Source organism: Epinephelus moara, chromosome 1 (assembly GCF_006386435.1).
Source record: "Epinephelus moara isolate mb chromosome 1, YSFRI_EMoa_1.0, whole genome shotgun sequence".
In the NCBI taxonomy this organism is placed as follows: domain Eukaryota; kingdom Metazoa; phylum Chordata; class Actinopteri; order Perciformes; family Serranidae; genus Epinephelus; species Epinephelus moara.
The window spans coordinates 28753506-28774946 of record NC_065506.1 but is presented as its reverse complement, the minus strand read 5'-3'; the positions used below and the strand labels follow the sequence as shown (position 1 = coordinate 28774946).

Here is a 21441-nt window from a genome sequence, read left to right as displayed (position 1 = left end):
AAATCATGAACTATGTCTCCGCTGCAATTGTAAAAGAAACCTCTGAGAAGTACATGTATTGACCTTCTGATTCAAAAAGAATATAGAGAAAATGTTTTCTCAATAGAAAGTGCAACTGCACTGTTATTCCGCAGTTTTCAACACAAATATTACATTTATCATGAATCACCCTACATGCGCTGATCGGCTGTGATGCACACGCTTTTAGTGGATACAGCGCCCACGTCTTCCTTCCTTCGCTTGTCTGATAGTGAGCCGTTGTGTTGCGGCTCCCTCCCCAAGTGACATCTTCATCTTTAATTGGGGAGTAATTACTTTCACTCCTCTGCATCGTGGTGCGCTTTGAAAAAATAAAAAATAAAAAACACCTGAGAGAGGAGGCTGCACCTCCCTCAGCAGCCACATCCTCTCTGCCTCCATCTCCATCTCTCCTCCAGGATCGGGGGCCCCACAGCGCCTGTTGGCCCTGGTGGCTAGAAGACCCATCACATCCTCTGTTCTGCTTATTTTGCAATAAAATGGGATGTTTTTCCCTCCTCCTGCAAAAATTCACCCAAGACCCTCCACTGAGGATTGTGGCATTTCCATGTATTGACGTTTGGCTGGTGGTTCATATACATTTGTTATTCTATGCTCTGGACTTCAAAGAGAATGAAAGAGGGCCTATTATGCTAATTGGGTCCTGTTCTGTTAAACGCAATCAAGGCCTCCCGCATTAATCCTTAACTAAATACTTACTGGATTCAGAAATGCTTTTTTCAGAAGGAGAGACGGAGACACATACTGCTCAGTTTCCTGACAGGGATGTTTGTTAGAGTAGTTTCTGCAGAGGAGAGTAAAATATAATAAGTAGCAGTAAATGAAATGTCTCATTTGAAACTGCAAAAGTAAAAGTGCTTTGTATCAATGTTTAAAGTCTACTTCAGATGAGTCTGGATGAGTTAAAGCTTTGAGCTGTGCTGCTTTTCTTGTCAGGGTTCCTTTTTGCCAGGTCTGTGTTGAAAGGAAGAGCCCATTGAGACCATGCTGAGGAGTCCGACCTTGTTCTCAGGTCTATATTGTTCCCTGCACCGCACACTGAATTTGTAACATATTCACAGTTTTCCCCTGACAGGGGAAGAGAAAAGAGAAACCCTACCCTAATTCCCAGTGATACCTATTTCCATCACATAAATATTATTGTTACTCGCTGTGAACGTCTGAGGATTAGATTACAGTGGAAACACAGCCGGCGCCTCCTTTGCACGCTGTGGGGATCCAGATTGTAGTCCAATTGTACAAATACAAAACCAAGGAAGCCGATGCAATAGGTGCTTTGATTTCAAAATAGTATTTTATGCTGTTTTATCATTTCCAAGCTCCACATACGGTACATTTTTTAATATGTAAGAAATGGAATGGTGATTTGTTGAATAATTGAAGAGTTAGGAATCACTGAATATTCTTCCCAATGTGCATGCTATAAAAAGAATAGAGAGAAGGCTGGATAACAGTCACGCTGCAGCACATTGACCTGACTGTTTGCACTCACTAAAACAATGCATTTATTTCAAAGGTTTTACTGTTGTGATGTCACTCGGGAGACGACGCCAATGTAAAAAATATTAAATATTGTATAAAACGTTTACGGGCTTAATATATTAAACAGCAGGAGAACACAATTCCTTCGACATAAATGATTAAGTGTGTGTTGAGAAAGTGCTGTGTTACATTAAACAATGAATTAATCTCGTGTCCCTTAAACGGAAGGCTTTTACAATACCTACAGTGAATTGGGCTTTTTGTACATAAAAGCAATTGCTTTGTAAATGAACCAAATGCCCCTGGGCCTCCTCTTTAATCTAGCTGCTCTGTGTGCACATACTCACTGATCTAAGTGAAATTTACTACGTACAGCGACTACGGATCTACACTGCACTATCATGGTCTCTTTCTTCCATCAGTCTTTATTTAAGAGACAGAAAAATCATGTTCTGAGATGCATTTGATGAAACTTAAAAACACAAAGGTTGTAGAAGAATAAGATTTCCCCTAACCTGACTCTTAACCAAGCCTCAGATAACAACACTGCAAGTAATGAAATCAGAAATACATACAGCATCATAAACAATTGCCTTAAAGTGTATCCATGAGTACTACACGGTTGATATTTGTAGTACTGTTGGCATGGGCTGTATGATGGTGTCCCTGATAAGTATATAATTAGAATTGGCATGTTGCACTCCTTATTTCAACATGATTAATCAGTGGTTCTCTGTTAACTTGAAAGGAAATATTAGATCCTGACTAAACTTTGATGAAATCCAGAGTTACAAGTAAGAGATTTGGGTCAACTAATGAGAACAGAGCGTCCCACTTTGCAAGTCCAATTGGGAGAGAGGCGATTTGCATGTATGCAAATAGTGTTTGAGTTAATTGCATAACTTGGCATTCAGTAATGATTAAAAAGTGTTGGTGTTGTGGATGTTGGCCCGTTACAACTGGACCGTGTCGGCGGTTGTGACCGTTGGCAGGAGTGGTCTCGCTGATGGCAGGTCAGTGTGTTCATGGAAGTTTGTGTGGGGTTGTACGTTTCTTACAGTGTGTTATCAATTTACACTTTTTACAGATCATGCAACAAAAACTCAGGACAATGCTTTAACATGAGCTGGGTGACGGTTTACAAGGCAAGATCAACATAGTCATAGGCGTAGATTTTAGGGGGTATACACTGGGGACTTCAATATTTAGAACATGTGTATTTGTCCCATGAAGAACATGAAAGTAGCAGAGGACATTAACACCATAACGTGATGCAGAAAAGTCACAAATCAGTGCATAAACATTCACCAGAATGCAAGAAATGAAGTGTTTGATGCTCAAAATTTTCTGGCAGAGGACCCCCAAACACCACATTGTCATATGGTACTCAAGTCACTTGTTTTGCTCACTGTCATGAGGGTAAATGTTGAGCAGAGCGGCCAAAAAATGTCGACCTCATGAGCTTAGTTTTGCTTCTAGATGAAAATTCCATCACTTGTCCATAGTGGAAAAGGTGTGTCTGCTCATCAGCATGTTTTCTGAAGTCAGGATAAGAATATATGAAGTAAAAATGTCCCTCAGTTTGAATACTAAAATATTTTGTATGTGGTTATGCACATGTACCAATCTTTTGTATGTTAGAGTTTAAATTATATAATGAATAACAAGTATTTATACACTGGTAATAGTTTAACAGTGTGTTTTACAGTAACATACTTTTAACCTGTTGACATGCAGGCAGCTTTAGAAGTATTTATTAATGTGTTTAAAACCAGTGTGATTCAATATGACTACTACTAACTGTGTTACAGGGCCGTAATCACCTATTTAACACTGGGGGGGCCCATTTTCAATCAACACCCTGTAATCCAGCCCACCAGGAGAATTCCCCTCAGGAGAAGTTTTTAGAAACGTAAACATTTTGAAACAAAAATATCAGAGGTCCCGATGACTGAGGCAGCCAGCATATACATATGAGTGCACACGCTGACTTATTAACTGACATTTTATAGCATGCCACGTTTAATTACTTTTTATGGTTAACTATGGTATGATTTTTTTAATGATCTTTTTCATACTGACACATTACAAAACTATGAGTTGAAAGTGAAATAGCCGACATAATGCTCATATGACATTCTTGTTTCCCACTTTTTAACACATTGAATAGTGATGACACACAGAGACAGTACAGTGTTTGACATTGATTGAAGCTACCCACAGCTGTCAAGTAAAAGCTTCCGCTGGGGTACGACAACTTGGACAAACCACACGTAGAGCTGCAGCACACCGTACTACTAGAGCCAGTAGTGATAATAATATAAAGGCAACTTATTGAGTTTATTTATGGCTATAATTACAGCTGCTACTGATTATTTTGGACAGCAGTGCATGGTTGCCTTTCCTGGCATGGCTAAGTTTTTTTTGTCTGGTATATTTCTTATCAATATATGGTACATTACTACTTTCAAATATCTTGTGCAATATTTTTCACAACATTATGTGCAATATTATTCTTCAGTATCATGTTCACTTGTCAATGTAGTGCAGTGTTGTTTCCTCAGTCATGTGCAGTACTACTTCTCAATGTTATATCATATTCAATATAACATTGATTATCAGGAGCAGTCTGTTTTTCTCCACCATTTTAGTTCATTTTTAGTAACTGTTGTACTTATCATACTCCTATTGTGACTCGATTAGGCACCAGTTTTTGCTTTCGCCCCTTGAAAACACTTCTTATCTTGTATATTTTGCCACATATTTCATACACTATTGTTCTAAAACGTGGCCCAGTGAATGACCCTGACCCGGGGAATCTACTGGTTGGTACTGGCTGAATTGTGGTTACTGTCATTTGAAGCATTCTCTGACACAAAAATTTCCTTCAGGATAAATGAAGTTCAGTTGAATTGAGTTATCTGATTTTACAGCAGTTCTGAATGCCTCATAAGAGGAGATACAGTTGTTAAGACATCCATAAACACTTGAAGAATGCCCTTATATCTGCACCACAGTGTGTTATGGTGCGTAATAAACATTTAGTAATTGTTTCTATGCTTTTTATACATGTTAAATGGCGGGGTTAAAATAAAGTGTTACTGTTAAAGAGGCTGGCCCGTGTCCTGACACACGTTAGCCTCATGTTGGTTTAATGTCACGCCCAAAGCTTTAAAGCAGAACTTTTTTTTCTGTCATAATGGAGATAATTGTGACTCCTCATGGAGAATACAAATCACTGTATTCCTGAGCATGAATCACTCGCACACCTTTGAAACCTGCTCTGGCTGCACTGTAATCAAAGCCGCCCCCCTCCCTCCCCAACCTCCACCCCCACCCCCCCTCTCTCATCCTCACTCACTGACTGAATGGTGTTCTCTAATTAACCATGCAGAACAGGAGAAGAACACATGTTAATTTAATGTAACAAAAATGTTGATTTTCATGCACTCTCCTTTTCAAATATTTATGGGCTAGACTTGAATTTCAAGATGCATCAAAGACTCACAGGGTATGCAAATGTGTCTGCCTTACCCCCCAACAAGTTGGACTGTCTTTTGCTCCTCATGCGGGCATCACGCACTCCACCATCTGAGCTGTAAAGAGGAAGCCATCGCAGTCACCTCTATAGAAATAGTACTGTAGTCTATATTTGTGCACGCTGGCACCTGCTCAGCTGCAACCATAAGTCACCATGCTTTACTGTACGTGTTAAAACCTGCTGGTAAATACCATGATAAGCAAATACAATGACTCATTTTTTGATCTGATGCAGATAAGATTGCCATTTTAAGCAGCAACAATCCAAAAGAAGAAAGCTCAAGTGTTTCACTGCTTTCATCTTTACAACCACATTTAAACATAAGAAAATTACCTTTAAAAAGGCTCCATGTTGTGGCCTAAATCCTCTTATTTTATCTCTAATAGTCATCTGATGTTTGCGGGTTGAGTGTTTCCCTCAGTGGCCAAAAGGTGGCGCATGAGACACGTCAAACACACATCTGCGTCCCGGTAAGTCCGCTCCTGAAGAGACTCCACACAGAGCAGATAGCACATATGAATCATCATGCATGGATCTGAAAAATACGGTGTTAGATAGTTGCAGGATTATTTTTAAATTCACCACAGTGAGGTGAGTCACAGTGTTTGAGTTTTTAGTTGATAAAACTGGTGACAGCTGTTACAGTGCTGTAGTTTTACAGTGTTTGAATCTCAGGAGGCGCTCACAGAGTCCGCACAACTGCAGGGAAAGTTTCGCAAAGGTAAGTCTTCCTCTCTTATTTTTCCCTTTACCCAAATTTACGCAGTAAAATTCCCTCTTACATATATTGCAGGGAAAATTGAAGAGGTAAAACTTGCACCAAAAAAGCAAAATTATTGAGGAATATGTGGTGCGCACTCCTGGATGGAGATGTGCGTTTTTATTTCACCTTGAACCAAAAAAAGGAGGCAAAGTGAGGCGCACAGGAGATACGATGTTGTGGATGAGTTGTGTGGCCACTTTTCCCCCTTCTCTCCCTCCTTCCTCTCTGTCACCCTCTCCCTCTCTCCTCCTCTGCCTCTCCTCCCCTCCTGTATCTCTATGTGACTCTGCAGTTAACAATCACAATTTCGTCCTGCTGTCTCCTCTCTTTGTAAGTAACTTTCTTATTTCTATTATGTGATCCGTGATAGTCTCTTGTTGTGACACTTAAGGCGTGCTGAACACTGGAGTCTCAGTGGCTGAGAGCTGTAATGTGTATATTTGTTTCCAAAAAAAAGCTGCTGCTGATTTTTAGATTACAACTTTTTTTTTTTTCAAGTCGCTCTTGTCTGTCTATTCTCTGATTTGTGCAGCTTCCTGTTGTCATTTATTTGGTGTGTTTGACATCTGTGGGCCTCCACCGAGCTCAGCTGATAATTTCTAACATATGTTCATTCAATGCAGAGAAGTGTCTCATTGTGAACAGCTCCTGTTTTGGCGAGTGGTCCAAACCTGTGGGGTTGCCTGGGTCAGCCGACTGAGCTTTGCTTTAATTTCAGATGTCTCACGGCTGATCCCCGATCTGTTTTAAAAACAATACCGGATTTATTTAAATAAATGTAATGGCTCTAACATAATATTACCTGACTGTGCATGAACTCGTTTTTTTTTAGTTAGCCTATATCTAGTATGTTAAAACCTCTTGTGGAATTTTACGCAAAAATTAAGATATAAAATATATCAATTTATGAAAGTTAAAAGTTAAATATGATGCTGCAAAATAACATTTTTCTGTCATACCTTTGCACACATTACATATTTGTTTTAAACAATTGCACTCTAATTATTTTTATTTCTAAAATCGGTCTATTAATCTAAATTCTGTGTCTCTCCAAACTGACCATGTCGTGAGGTTAAGTCTTTTTTATTTCTGGCATTTTCCTTGAATGCAGTAATTTATTTATCTAATGATAAATAGGCGGCCTGGAAATAAATCTGAAACGCTCTGCATGACGAGAGGAATGTGTATGTTGGACGTCCTTTTTATAGGATAATCTGTCAAAATAATTATTTTTAAAATATAGAAAAGGCAGGGGTGCATGATGTGACTTCCAGTCCATGAAATTTGCAAATATCCAAAGAGAGGCTGGAGATGTTTGAGGAGTGTGTAAATCAAAAATGTTTTTGTTTCTTACTTGGGAATTTAAAAAAAAAATAAAGTCATAAGAAAAGGACAAGCTTATGTAGCCTATATATTGGTGCTGATTTAATTTATGTTAATAAGTGCTGCTGTATCACACAAATCTAAGTCTTACAGGGTTCCTCTCACCTGCTCTTATCTCATATGAGCTGCAACTATTTTACTGTAAAGATTTTGATGCGCTTTGATTGGAGATGGAGAGGTCAGTGTGTTTTTTGTGCTCCAAGAACATACAAATACAAAAAGGTGTCACAAAAAGGGGAGAGTGTGGCATGTGCAGAAGGGGGAAAGTCATCCTTAACTTTTCAGTCGCTGCGCCTGTAAGTGATGTTCATTTAAGTAAGCTTATTAAACTGACTAAACTGCGGGCAGTTACAACCATCCTCCCTGTCTCCACTTTTATTTCGCCACAAATCTCTCTCTCTCTCTCTCCCTCCCTCCCTCCTTCTCTCTATCCCTCCCTCTCCCTCCCTCTCTCTCTCTCTCTCTCTCTCTCTCTCTCTCTCTCTCTCTCTCTCGCATCTCTTGTCTGGGAGGAGGAGGGGGGAGTCCTGCCTCTTTGCCTTCCTCAGATCAATGCCCTGGCCACTCACTTTCTGATGTTGCACGACGGGAAATGCTTTGAATACTTGCGACATGGCTGCGCGCATTGATTGCCAAGATTGACAGCAGCTCTACCCATCGTCTTCTCTTGTCTGAGTGTGAGAGAGAGGGAGATAAAGAACAGAACAGGCGAACAACAAAAGGTACTTGTAGTTTCGGACAGCTGAACTTCACAGAGAGTAGTCGGGATCCCCTCATATGGCCCCGTGTGAGCAGACTTAAGTTTTCGCTCAACAGATAGCTCAGTGATCATTTTTTTCCTACAAAGTGTGTAGTCTGCTAGTGTTTACGCACGGGAAAGGACGCATTAATACCATCTCCACGGCTCAGATCATCAAGGTAAACCACACGTTTTGCTTTACTTTTCTCCTCCAACATGTTGTCCTGATATTTTCACCTTGTGTTTTAATGCTTGATTCCTAAAAGTCGAGCGCGCTGTCAGTGAGCTGCTCCGGCACAGTGCGCGCATTTCGCGTCAAAACAATTTCAAGAAAGTTATGTGTGTTATGCTTAAACTGGTTTGCACATTTTGTGACGGGGAGGATGACTGTCAAACTTTCAGTATTGCGATTATTTGATGCGTCGCTTTCACCAAAACAAGCGGAGCACAAGCGAGACGAGAGTGGCGCGGGGCTGTCTCGGAGGCGCTCGGGTTCACCTCACAATCGGTAAATCAGCGTTAAATTCAGCATCTAACTCCATCTGAACTAAACTCCGAGACATCCTGAAGCAGCTTTGAAGGTTTGAAATCACATTATTTGTCTTTGTTTATTTCAGCAGCAGCGTGAAGCCGAGCGAGCGGACACAGGCTGTTCGGTGTAAACTGCAGCGTAAAGACCGAGCCGGACCGCTGTCACCGATTATATGTTGACTAAACGTCCTAAACAAGTACTTAACTGTGGATTTTTAAAGCCTGACAGCAGTTTGGTGTTTGTGTTTACATGTCCCGTAACTTTCCTCTGCTGGTGGCAGTTTCACTTCTGTCCACAAAGCGGTACTATTCATTGACAATACCGTGCGCCCTGGTAGGTTTCCTCTCGCTGCATGTGAGGTGGACAAGTTTATCTGAAGCCTTCGCTCATGTCTCATTATACCTTTACACACGCCGAGACTCTTTGCCCCCTTAAACTGCCTCTCACACGTATATTTTTGTCTGATTTTTTTTAAGTGTCAGAAACCCAGATTCTGGGCCCCGTGCAGTCTGGGAATTTGCTCTTCCTTAACTTTCTCGGGAGGTCAGGGGAATTGACCTCTCAAGAATGCATAAGCCATAAATTAAATTCAACAATCGCAGGGCTTGTCCATTTAGAGAAGATGCACTTGAACAGACAGTTTTCCATTTAAGCCGAAGGCTGTGAAGCTCGGCGCTCCCGGAGTGAAGACACAAAAGTTCACACGTGGAAAGTGCGTAAATGTGCGTAATAAGGATAAATTGTTTTCTTATAATTGGGCGTGTTTTAGACTTTAAGACAATACAGAAAATTAATCATCTGGGTTTGAAATAGATTAATTATTGCACAGATATTTTCAGACCATAATAAAACTTTTTGAGTGTTGGGAAATCATTTTTTAAATATTGTGTATTAGGAAATAATTATGCTGCACGCACCTAATAAATAAATTTCCAGGTTGATCATAATTGTGACAAGTGAAATATAAGTGGTTTATAATAGCAGCACGGAGATGGCCCCCAATTGTAAGACAAATTCCAAATTTAGTCAACCTCGCTGTGCACAAAACGAGCTCTCCAAAGCTGCTGCGTGAGTTTTAATAATAATTTAAAAAGGAGAAAATCAACTGTGACAACTGCACAAACTTTCTCACTGTAACCTGAATGGCACAGCTGCGTCTTTCTTTTTATTAACCGCCGAGCACGTGCGTTTTTGTGACACACCTGTGTCTAATTAATGAAACTGATCTTTTCTTTTAAAAACTCCTCAAACAAAAACACATTGTTGGTGAATTCCTCGCGGTGTCGGGGAGGAAAACTTTTTCTCTCCCTCCTCCTCCTCCTCCTCCTCCTCCTCTTCCTTCGTGCTGTTGTGTTCCGAACAGTTGCTCTTTCTGTAGCTGTGAGCGCAGGTTTCCTCATAAGGTAAGGCGGTTCTGGAGACCAAATGCAAGTCTAAATGGCACATTTATAATTAGACTGCCCATTCAGCACATTGTCCTGATTGCTATACAGGGACACTCGGCTCTGTCTCTATAAGAGTTTCTGTGACGGCTTGTGCAGCTCAGCGTGTCGCTCAGTGAAAGAGCGAGAAGGGGGAAAGAGTGAAAAGCGGCATTAGAGCCCTTTGATGCCACACACCCGCACTTGGCTCTTATTTAACATATCTCACTTATTTTTGCGCACAGAAATACACCGGCATCTTAATTAACCACCTTCTTCCTTTCCACACTTGTTTGCAAGTCCTTACACACAACTTAAACGTGCGTTTTAATAACTGGAAATTTAAGTTTTGCTTTATTTTTTTAAAGCAGTGTGATCCCTTCAAATAATTTCTGTTTATTCAGTGCTGCCTGAGACAGAATTGTAATTTAAGCATTAATCAAAAACTTGCATTTTCTTGGGACGTGATACTAAACAGAAGTGCAGAGGCAATAATATCACATTCATCATATTTCATACTGACTGGCCTTGCAAGTTTTTCTATATTTTCAAGGACTAATCTGCGGGTGGATCTTGAGCTTTTTTTTTTTTGCTTTTGCAAGACTGAGAAAAAAGGCAGCATTTCCAACCCGGACTCTGCACAAGATATAGACTCGCTGACGCTGATGTGCCAGTAAGTTCAAAGATTTTTTAGGACTTTCATTTTGGCATGAAGGGAGAAGCCACCTGGCTCACTTGTCTAAACACATCCTGCACTCTGTCCAAGTCCAATGTCTCCCGTGTTGCAAGAGCAACTTTGCTGCTGAGAATCCTTTTTTTTCATCATCATCATCATCATCATCATCATACACTGCGATTAGAGGCTTTTTTATGATTTGTTTTATTGGGTGGAAGAGAGATGTTGTGGATGAGCCCTCCTTAAAATTGTTTAGACTGAGTGCCACAAACTAAATTGACTTTAGCTGTAGTTTTAACTCTTCATCATGTAAAGGTAGGGTTTGTTTAAAGCAAGCTCTTGTGCCAGCAATTAGTGGGATCAAAGAGAAGACAGGAGGGTAATAGGAGAGAAGGAAAGGAAAGGAAAGGAGGGGCAGGAAGAAGTGTGCTTAATGTGATATAGTTTAAATATTTTTTCCTTTATCCTATAACTGCACATTGGTTATTGATTTTGCTTTTGGTTGAGGGTTTTTACACAGATGGTGAATCTGAAAATTTGGAGTTAACAGCAGATGTTGTCTTCAGGGAATTTTATTACACCTGTGACTCTTCTCAAAAAGATAAAAGCCCCTTCACCAGTGCTGAGACCGTACACCCGTGTTAGTAATTGTAAAGTGTAACTTAATTTCACTGCTTTAAAAAAAAAAAAAAAAAGAAAGATCAAATATTATTTCTCTTAAAGCCACGCGGTGATGTGAAGTGAAAGTGCTGGTTACTGTAGGTTTCATTTTATGGCCTTGCTCTTCTGCTAACAGTTTTCACGCTGCCAAACAGAATTCTTTGATGAAATTACGAGCAGCTCCGAGTCATGATAAGCTGATTTCACAGTTGGAGAAGGAAAAAAACATTCCTTTATCGACATAACTGTGCAATGGGGTTATGAATAATGGGGATGTGTTGTCAGTTGCAGATGTTAGAAACAATATTTTTAATATGTGTGATAGTGTGTGTAGAGGCTGAATCAGTCTGTGCAGAACGAGATATTTTAAATCTTTGTAAATCTGTCATTGTTTTATTATTTGAGTGTGTGTGAGTGTGTGTGAGTGTGTGTGTGTGTGTGTGTGTGTGTGTGTGTGTGTGTGTGTGTGTGTGTGTGTGTGTGTGTGAGCCCCTGTGCATCTTGGCATGTGTGCATGCATGAGTGATACTTTCCCCCTCTCAGATATTTTGCAAGAGAATGTCGTCGCTCCTTTCACGGATAAACACTACTGTTGATTTTGATTTGAAACGTCAAAATCCAAAAAGCCACTCTGTCTCTGCAGACCAGATGTCATTTACACCGCATAACTGAGACCTTACACATCCCGTTATCTCTCCATATATACTGTGTTCTGCAGAAAGACAGCTATTTTGTTCCAAGTGACAGGACGCTGCTGGGATGCGGGCAGGGAGAGTGAAGTTATAGAAGAGGGGGTGAGGGGGTCGGCTGAGGGATGCACAGGTACTAGTCTTCCTCTCTTCGTGCTAGTGGAGGGAGCGGCTGATGATAAACAAGATGAGAGGAGGTAAACAACAGCAGGCCTGGTAAAGGTAGAGGGAGGGGGGGCAGCAGAAGGGTGGAGGACCGCAGGAGATAATAAATGTGGCAGCACATGTTGTGACATCTGTCTTTCTAAGTGTTATCTAATGTGCTGTAGAATATTTCAACAATGATCAAAACTGATGGGAATATGCCACAGCAGTTTTTTTTTGTAATTTGTCCCTTTCAACATGAAGTTTCTGACAAGTTAGTAACATGTCACTTCTGCCATGATGCTTAATTTCCTGTCACGCGACACTGTGATTAGGCGTTGCACAGTATTATGTATAATGAATGCATGCATGCCTCCTCTGTGCTCCAAAGTGCAGTTGGTAGATCGCGTTTTCGACGCTCTGTGGCTCAAAGAAAACCAGTACAGATGTGTTCAGTTTGTAATAAGTGGATTTGTGCTTGTACCGGCTGAAATTGTGGCTTTTTCTCTCTGTTTGCGCCGTTGTCACCTCACATAGAGGAGAAATGGTGATGAAATCAGTGGTCAACTGAGTCATCAAGAGCAGACAGTGGGGCATCACCTCCACGAAGTCGCCGTCTTACATGAAAAGCTGCGAGGAAGTGGAGCCAGACAGATTAATAAGACACACTGTAACACACCAATGTAACACACGAGCCGCTTGAAAAAGAATCTCAAGCATCTATATTTTGAATTTCATCCATCTTTGGCTTTTAACTTGCAACAATCTGATTAAGAGACCTGTTTTTCTTAAGATCATGCTTTTCCTTGAACGCAGGTTCCTCTAGTGTCAAAGATTAAACTTGAGTACATGCTATTTTTTAGTCAGAAACAAATAGCACCTACAGTATGTGCGCCAGCACTTACTGAACATCGACAAGGGCAGGGGCAGTTTTTTTTCTTCTTCTGCTCTATTAGATCTCTGTGTCCCTCTGGCTGCTGTAAGTGAACAGTATTGCTGACATTAAAGGATTACAGATGAAAAAAAAAAATCTAAATATGTGAATCTTCACAGGAACTGCATAATTGCACAAGTAACCTAAGTGGCCCATTTTGATCTGTATCATTCACTCTCCCACCGAAAATGTTTTTCTCAAAATAATTGGACATTTTCTTTTAGTCCATAGCATAGTTGTGCATAATTAACTTTGACTTCAAAATGCAACAGTCGCGGCTATGCTAAGTAGCCTCTGTTGATTTTTTTAAATCACACATTAATATGTAGAATTAATTGGCGGGGCCTCGGTGGCCGCGTGTTTCTGACACAGGTCTGGGACTGCAATCAGGTGGAGGAATTAGTTGGGCTCATTGTTTTTTATGAATCAGATGAAGATTTGTACAGTGGCTGTGTGAAGATGGTTGCCTTTATTTCCATATCAAAGAGGCACACAGTGCGGCCGGGCAGTAATTAAAATGTGGTGGATTTTAGAGTCCCTACACACACACACACACACACACACACTCACACTCACACTTTCACACACACACACACACACACACACACATTTTCTCTCCCTCTCAGACAGGCATTGGGACGCAAGCATGAGTACACATGCACGCACACTCTCATACACACACACACACACACACACACACACACACACACACAGCAGCATATGGACCAAGGCTGAGAACTGTCAGGTTGTGTGAAAAGAGTGCAGGTGGTTGAAACTGAATTTTAAACAAACACTCATGTCGGTCCATGTTCCCTTTGCAGACATTTGGGTACAGAATCCAAAGCCAGTTTTTTTTTCTTTTCTGTTTTTTTTTTTTTTTTGTGGCAACCATTTTGTTAGCTACAGTTTGAGAGAGCCGTGCATTAATTATTGTTTTTTTTTTTGTTTTTTTTTCACTTTGACTCAGTAGCAGCTTTTACTGACTGCACTCACACTCAGCTTTAATTTAGGTCGCAGAGGAGTTATGATTATTTATCAATCTATTAACTTTTCATAGATAGATAGATACACAGTCTACATGTGCATGTTTGTGTGACCTTGCTGCTAAATGCTGGGATTATTTAAAAAAAAGAAAAAGAAAGAAAGAAAGAAAGAAAAGAGGAAGAGGCTGTGATCTTTTGCCCCGAGTGATTTCTGCCCCTGCTAGAATCGAAGAAGCTCTGAAGACCAGAGATTGTGTCTTGTGAGTGAACAAGGGAAAAGAGATTAGTGTAATGTGGGCTTTTGCGCTGCTCTGACACAAAAGCGTCACAACAAGCCTTTTCCTTGTGATCCCCCCCATTGTGCTTGGATCAGGTCCTCCCATGGGCGAGCCACTGCCTTGGAGGAAGCGTTAAAGGACTCTATGAAAATATCACTTGAGCCAACACAGCGGCTGTGACACTGAGGATTTTCATGTAAAATAATGTGAGCGAGGGCCTTAAAAACCTCATCGTCTCATGAGGGAGAGGCAGCGCAATTATGGCCTGGAGCACATACCATATTTGAATTCATTATTTGTTATGAATAACCCCGTTGAAGGCAGTAGTTGTTTTTGTATTCCAGTTACACAGGTCTCCTCTGTCTGTAAAAAGCTGAACGATTAGACATTATCCAGTTGGTGGAGATTGACAGCCGGCTTGGTATCTGCCAACTTGATCTGACATGAGATGTAAAATATGCTCCATAGTTGTGATGAAGCCAATGGGGCTTCTGGCTTCTTTACTCTGCGGTCCAGCCTTTAGGAGGCTGGGAGCCGTTTTGTTGGCACACAACTGATCTCAGATCAGATTGGCAACTTCTGTGTACATATTTGTATGTGTGCTCGTACATGGTGTGTATCTGAAGACATGATACTGAGCAGTGTTTTCTTCAGCATGCACTGAAGTGACGTGGCCATGATGGCACCTCGATCCATGATGCAGAAGGACTGGTCCACATGTTTGGCTTCTCCAGTCTGATTGACAAGTGTGAGTTTAAGTATAATACCAAAGGTTTGACGTGATCAAGAAAACCTTCACCATGTAATTGGATGAATGCAAGAACGGCCCGAGACACCATATTTTGCATATTAACACTAATTTTAAATCTTAGTTCAGCTTGAACTTGTTGATTTCATTACATTGTTGAAGACAAGCCTCAAAACAAAAACACACTTTGTCTTCGCTACTGCCGAATTCCAAGCTCCCCAGATAGTGTGTGTCAGCCCTCTTGGATGGAAACAAATACTGATCAACCACTTGCATCATGGAGCAGCTACTGTGACATCTAAAACAGGCGAGGAAGTTATGGAAAAGAAAGGACGTATTGGGCCAGAAATCAGATTCCCAACAGTTTTTCCTGTGGAAAATGCTAATACACGATGCCAAAAATAAATCAAAGTGACAAAGACGGAGGGTGGGGGAATAGATGGAAAGGGTCTTGTGGCTAAAGTTTTGATGAAGTTAACCATAGCATCTCTTCTTGCCTAGGTCTTTTGTTTCCTCTCTGAATAATTTCTTTTTACACTGACTTGGACGTGTTACAGGGTTTTGCCCTTAATGTGCATTATGAGAAAATGGCTTCAGCAGACCCGACCACAGGCTTTCTCTCGCTCTCTGTCTGTCTTTGTTATCCCCTCTCCCTCTCTCTGAGTAAAGCGAGGGCAGTGTTCAGGCCCTGTTGGTGAAAAGATGGGTTAAGAGCAGATTTTCTGAGACTTTCTGAGACTAAAGACTCTGCACAAATAATGATGTTAGTGTTCATGATGCCTCGGACCCCTCTGATGATGTGTAAGTAGATCAAACTCCGTCTCCTTTAGTCTCAGAAATTGATTTTCCTCCTGACGCCACACAGAGTGAATTTTTCACGGGGGAAATCTTGTATTTTCAAGGTGGTCGAGAAGACTTGTTGCACTGTATTGGTTGGAAATATACGCAGTGGTAGCTTCGAAACTTTCCTCTTTCATTTGTTTCCAAATGGCACATTTTCCTACTTTTGCCAGCGCTGGTGCAGGGTGAGCTCTGGAGCAACTTTATCCATCACTCGGCCTACTTGCACCATAATATAACCATAACCTCAACAGAGAGACTACTGTTGGAAAATCTGAACTCTCAGCTCAAACCAAATTTGAATTAACAGTCATCCGCTCGTTCTTTGAGAGTCCGTGAATTAGCGCACATGCTTTAGAAACAACTGTTGAAGGCAGTGGAAACATTTTTTGCTCCAGTTTGAAACTGCACTTAAGAAACCCCTGGTTGGCTCAGCTGCACATTTATAAGCAAAGTGCAACTACAGTGAGGAAAGCCCAGAAAGCCCGAGTCGGAGCTCAAAGAATAAAGCCAAAGAAAGTACCGTCTGTGATAATCACTTTCTTGAATGGGACTAAAAAGGAGAAATCTGCTGAAATGATAGAGAAAGCCTGTGGTTTGGCCCATGCAGTAAATTTCCCATGAGCCTCTTTGACAATCTGAGGGGATAGCCACTCTGGCACACGCCACCCGCCCACACACAATACACACACACACACACACACACACACACGCACACGCACACACACAGAGCTGTTTCTGCCAGGCAGTACGGGTGTAGAAACCTCTGGGAGGAGACTTGTCTGAGGGAGGATGATTGACAGGAGGTGGGTGAGGACGAGACTGAGGGGGGACCAGAGGAAGATGGGAGGGGTCGACCTGTCTGAGCAACAGCAACACTCATTCCTTTTTTTTCCACTAGACAACACGGTCTGTAAGATCTACAAAAACTTTGCCGAGGAGAGTGGGATGACATTGTGGAACAAGTATTAAGGAGCGAAAATGTTTAGATTTCAAAAAAGATGGATCTTTTGCTTTTGCTGGAATATTATACGACCACAATTAATGACCCTGCAGACTGCATACAAATATATACAAATGACCTCAAAACCCTCCCTCCTACAATTATGTTCATATGCAGCTAATTTGCAATGGCGATTTACGTTCACTGTCAAAGCTTGTTCGCAGAGTTACGTTCTTCTACCGCAGTGTAAAGTCACAGGGAGGAGGAGGCGGCCAGGCGCATGACTTCTACGCCGGAGACTGGGGTTTCTGCATCACATCACAGTTGACTTCTTGAATATTTACCATGGTCATGGTGTTTCTGCCAACCTTAACGAAGTGTTTTAGTTTCCCGACCTTAACCATAATGTGCTTACCATGACCACAGTGTTTCCTTAACTCTAACCAAGTGCTTTGAGTTGCCTAAACATAACCATGCAAAATGTAATTACGCTGTTAGTTGCGTGGACTGGATATTGTAGCGAAAACAAATTAAAAGTAAATGCTTTGCAGTAACGTTAAAGGTTTTATGTTAATAGGAAACAGAAAAATCTCCCAAAAGAGGTGGAATACAGAAATTGATGACTGAAAATGGGATCTGACGACCTACATTTTCTGAAGCGTATCGTGGATTGCAAATTAGTTGCACATGAACATAAGCCGTAGAAGACACTTTTGGACTAAACCATCACAGTCAGATGCTTGCTCGCACATACGCACATGCATGGCTATGGGTTTTTTTGTGTTAGCGAGGAGAAAGGCTTTATGTCGTTGGTTAGGGGTGGGGTTGAGGGTAAACCGGGGAGGTACAATGTTCCTCCTCATCCTCAGCAAAGCTAAATTTATTGGTTACCATCTGCAGGGTGGAGGAGTTTGGGTTGTGGCCAGGCCAAAGAAAGGCTTCTAATTAAACAGTCATCATTATCAACTTGTGGTCAGTGATCATCATCCCCAACACTGGTTCTCCAAGATGAACATGGAATCATTGAGGCTTTCCCTCAACCCCACGGACTGAATTAGAATAGAAGAAACAGAGGAGAAAAGTGCTAGCAAGAATTTTTTTTCTTTTCTTGGCAGAACAGGCAGCATGAGGCCCCGTGCCATATCCACTCAGGTTTAAACAATTACCCGACATCAGAGAACGCAGTAGAGCCTCAGCGCTGGCACAACCGTCATGCTTTTGACTGCCGTACTTCAGGCCATGGTTTCAGACATGGCCAAGTGTCACATGTAAGCGGAGCTTTCGATAATTTCAATTAGTGTAAGAGGGTGTGCCTGCAGTATCTGTATCACTGCTGCTGGAGGAGCTTTCCTTTGAGGTTGACAGCCCCTTAATATAGTATTTCTTGGTTTGATGTGTGAGTGACACAGAGGCACACCAAGAGGATGGCAAAATGGTTTATTAGGACCTAATTAGAGCCCTGTGATTAAAGGGGAAGTGACTGTGATTAGGAGACCTGCAGATGATGTGGAAACATGGATGAATATTCAGAGGAGAAAGAGCACAGTACGTATTAGCCTGTGTGTGTGTTTTGTGTGTGTTTGTAGAATACGTGAGCACTACAGAGTCCAGGCTGCCTCTGAGCAGTCGTGTTATGATATCATCTCTACAGCAGATCCACAGCAGAGGAGCTTTACAACTGCAGCTATTAGGCAGAAAATGCACAAGCGGATACGCTGCTATAACCCTACAGCTGATGTGTTTTGTGAGGATACATGCACTTGCTCCCTGTCGGAATTTGGAAATTTGATGAGCAGCTTAGGATGAAAAAAAAAAGGAGATGACCTCAGTTTTTTTTTAATGGTTTCTGTCCGGCATGTAAGAGCAACGCTGCGGACTTTCACAGCCAATTGAACATGAAACCATGAGGAATGTTCTGCAAAGCCAGGTCTACTTTGGGAAGCTTAGTGCACGAGCGAAGAATCACACATTCTTGTGAACTTCAGAGTATGTGCTGTTTAATCAATGAGATAAATGGTCTTATTATGATTAGTCGTCGTCAATGGAGAGATTAGCATCGGACTTTCTTTCTTTTCACCTCACAAACTTCTAACTTTTTCAGATATGTGATAGCCACTGCCATTAGAAATCATTTATGGGAGTGTTCTGAGGGCAGGAGATTGTCAGCAGGGTCTTGCGATTTTACAATTTCACAACTGACTTCCTCCTTAAAATGACACAGGCTTACCTGCCTATTACTCCCTTTGATTTCTACAGTACATGCTTCTGCGCTCTGAGAGGTATTCATAATAAGCTTAAACTCCACTGGCTTCATTGCTAAAGGGTGCTTATCTCTCGGCTATTCAAGAGAAAGAAGGGTAATATTTTTTCCAATTTCAACATTTTACTGTTAGGGCCACAGTCGGCCCCAAAACCACGTTTAGGGGGCTGTTGTGGAGAGCAGGCATGCACATAGATGGATATATGGACACATACATGCACTGACACAAGCACATGTACATGCACACACACTCAACACACACTCACTGTCCAAGGCAGTTCTTTGAAAATATTATTTTTGCCATTTAAAAATTGAAATGGTACAGCTGTGGAGTTTTTTTTTTTCATGGATGGAAGTCACATATTTCAGCACATTTATTTATGTTTTATTCAGTATTCATTTTAACTCACATTTCTAAAGGTTGTGGGAACCAGTGTGCTAGTTTTATTTAAAAGTCTGCTGGGCTCATTCAATTGGAATTTACGTCTGTTATACTTGGAGAAAAAAAAAAAAAATCCTGAAAAGTGTTTTTCTTTTATTACATATAGATCATACTTACCTTGCAGCACTTATTGCATGTTTGGACACGCAATTTAATCTATTTACATTTTCATTTTGTCCCAGTGGAATGTTCAAAGCGTACCCGGCTTTAAAATGTATACTCATATGTAATGTAAGATATACTTGAAAACTAGTTTGCGGTGAGCAGTAGTGGCCATGGAGGGCCTTTCTTTCTTTTGCTTGGAGCAGTGTCAGTTTTTCTTGTAGAATAATGAGAAGCATGTGTTAGGCAAGTGGAGAAAATACAGTGATCTTTCATGTGACCCACCTGTTGTGTTTTCAGCACAGTTAACACCAACTTCATGCTGGACGGCCACACTAAAGAGCCTCTTCCTCCTGCTCTTCTACTGCGTTCTCGTCTTTATTATTTTCTCTGCAAAGATGTTCGGCCTAATGCTAATAGCAGCACATAGACGCCAACTAAACACTTGAAGGAAAAAACTAAACCTTAATGACTACCAGAATTTAAATACACTTAATCTGTAGGTGCAAAGTGTTTGTTTGAACTACATCTTTCTCCAGCAGTTAACAGTGCGCAGTAGGTTTGTGCTGTGAGTCTAAGTGCTCCCCTCTGCCTGCAGCCTCAGCCTGCTGAGTTTCTCAGTTTTACCGTTGCTTGTGCCATGCTGTAATAGGCTCCCAGGACATGATGGGAATATAATAACTGCTTGACGATGTTTTTCTTACCCCCCTCATTCTCCACTAAATGTAAAATGTGCCCAGAAACATGGCATATATGGCACAGGTTGTGATGTCAGTTGTTATTGCTGGATATGCGAACCAGTAAATTTTGGATTATTTTCCACAATCTGCTGTGCTGAGTGCATTATGTCACAAAGGCCACATTGTAGCGAGCTGGGTGTAGAGCAGTGTTGTCTCCCTCTCTTTCTCTTGTTCTGTGCGTTGCTCAGCCACCTTCTGTGCCTCCAGTCCAGACTGCAGCCTTACTTTATGCCCGTTTTCTTTTCTTGCGCTGCAGTCAATGGACAATGGGCCTATAGCACACCTTACATAATGGGGGAAAAACCATGCAGTAAAAAGTGTGCAGACTAATATCCAGACCTCTAGTTTGATTAATAATTATTAATTATGGGCTGTTCATACATTTGCACTGATAGAATAAGGTGGGTGCATGCTCTGTGAAACATGAGCTTAAATGATGAGATGAATTAAGTGATGACTGATATATTTTCATTCCTTTGCTGTACAACTGGGACTCCGACACTGCTTTTGTTCAATGCAGTATGGAGTGGAAGAGCCTCCTGTTTTTCCACTAATTAAATTTGCCACTAACATATGCTGGCAGGAACCTCTTACCTTGTTTGACTTATTTATTGCCTGACTGTAGAGGTAATTTGACCTTTCATTTGAAAGGCTCTTTTTTTTAATCCAGAAAAGGAGTGTTAAACTCAATTATACCAGTGATCAGTTGCTCAAACACTACATTTGTTTCCTCTGGGGGGACAAGCCAAGTAGAGCCCTGCTCTCCGCTCCCTGTCCCTTACTCCTGGCCCTTCCACCCCTACAGGGCAACAAGGGGGGAGAGGTAAATTAGGAGGAGAGAGAAATGAGGATGGGGAGAAGGGAGGGAGACATGAGTGAGATGAGAAAGGGAGAATGGAGGGAGAGAGAGGGAGAAGGAGAGAGGAAAGTGCCCTACAGTTCCTGCCATGTCACTGGAGATTTGTGTCCTCCTTTTAAATCATTTCCCTCTTAAGAAGATTAAGAAGGCAGAAATATTCTCAAACTGATCATTTTCCCTCCCCCTAAATGGACTCATTTGCATTTGCAAACGCTGCTATTAATTGTAGGTTTCAAAAAAAGA

At 41.3% G+C, this 21441-nt stretch overlaps 1 protein-coding gene across 6 annotated transcripts in view; it reads left to right on the top strand.

Moving 5' to 3' along the window:
* Window positions 1-7729: 7729 nt before the first annotated feature.
* The window catches only part of sox6 (SRY-box transcription factor 6), a 149224-nt gene continuing 135512 nt past the window's right edge, over window positions 7730-21441 (top strand). For 5 of the 6 annotated variants that reach the window (XM_050043098.1, XM_050043116.1, XM_050043089.1 and 2 more), the window contains exon 1: window positions 7730-8126. The gene's annotated coding sequence lies outside the window, so the exon portion shown is untranslated. The remainder of the gene's footprint in view (window positions 8127-21441) is intronic. The other variant, XM_050043079.1, reaches the window with a different exon arrangement.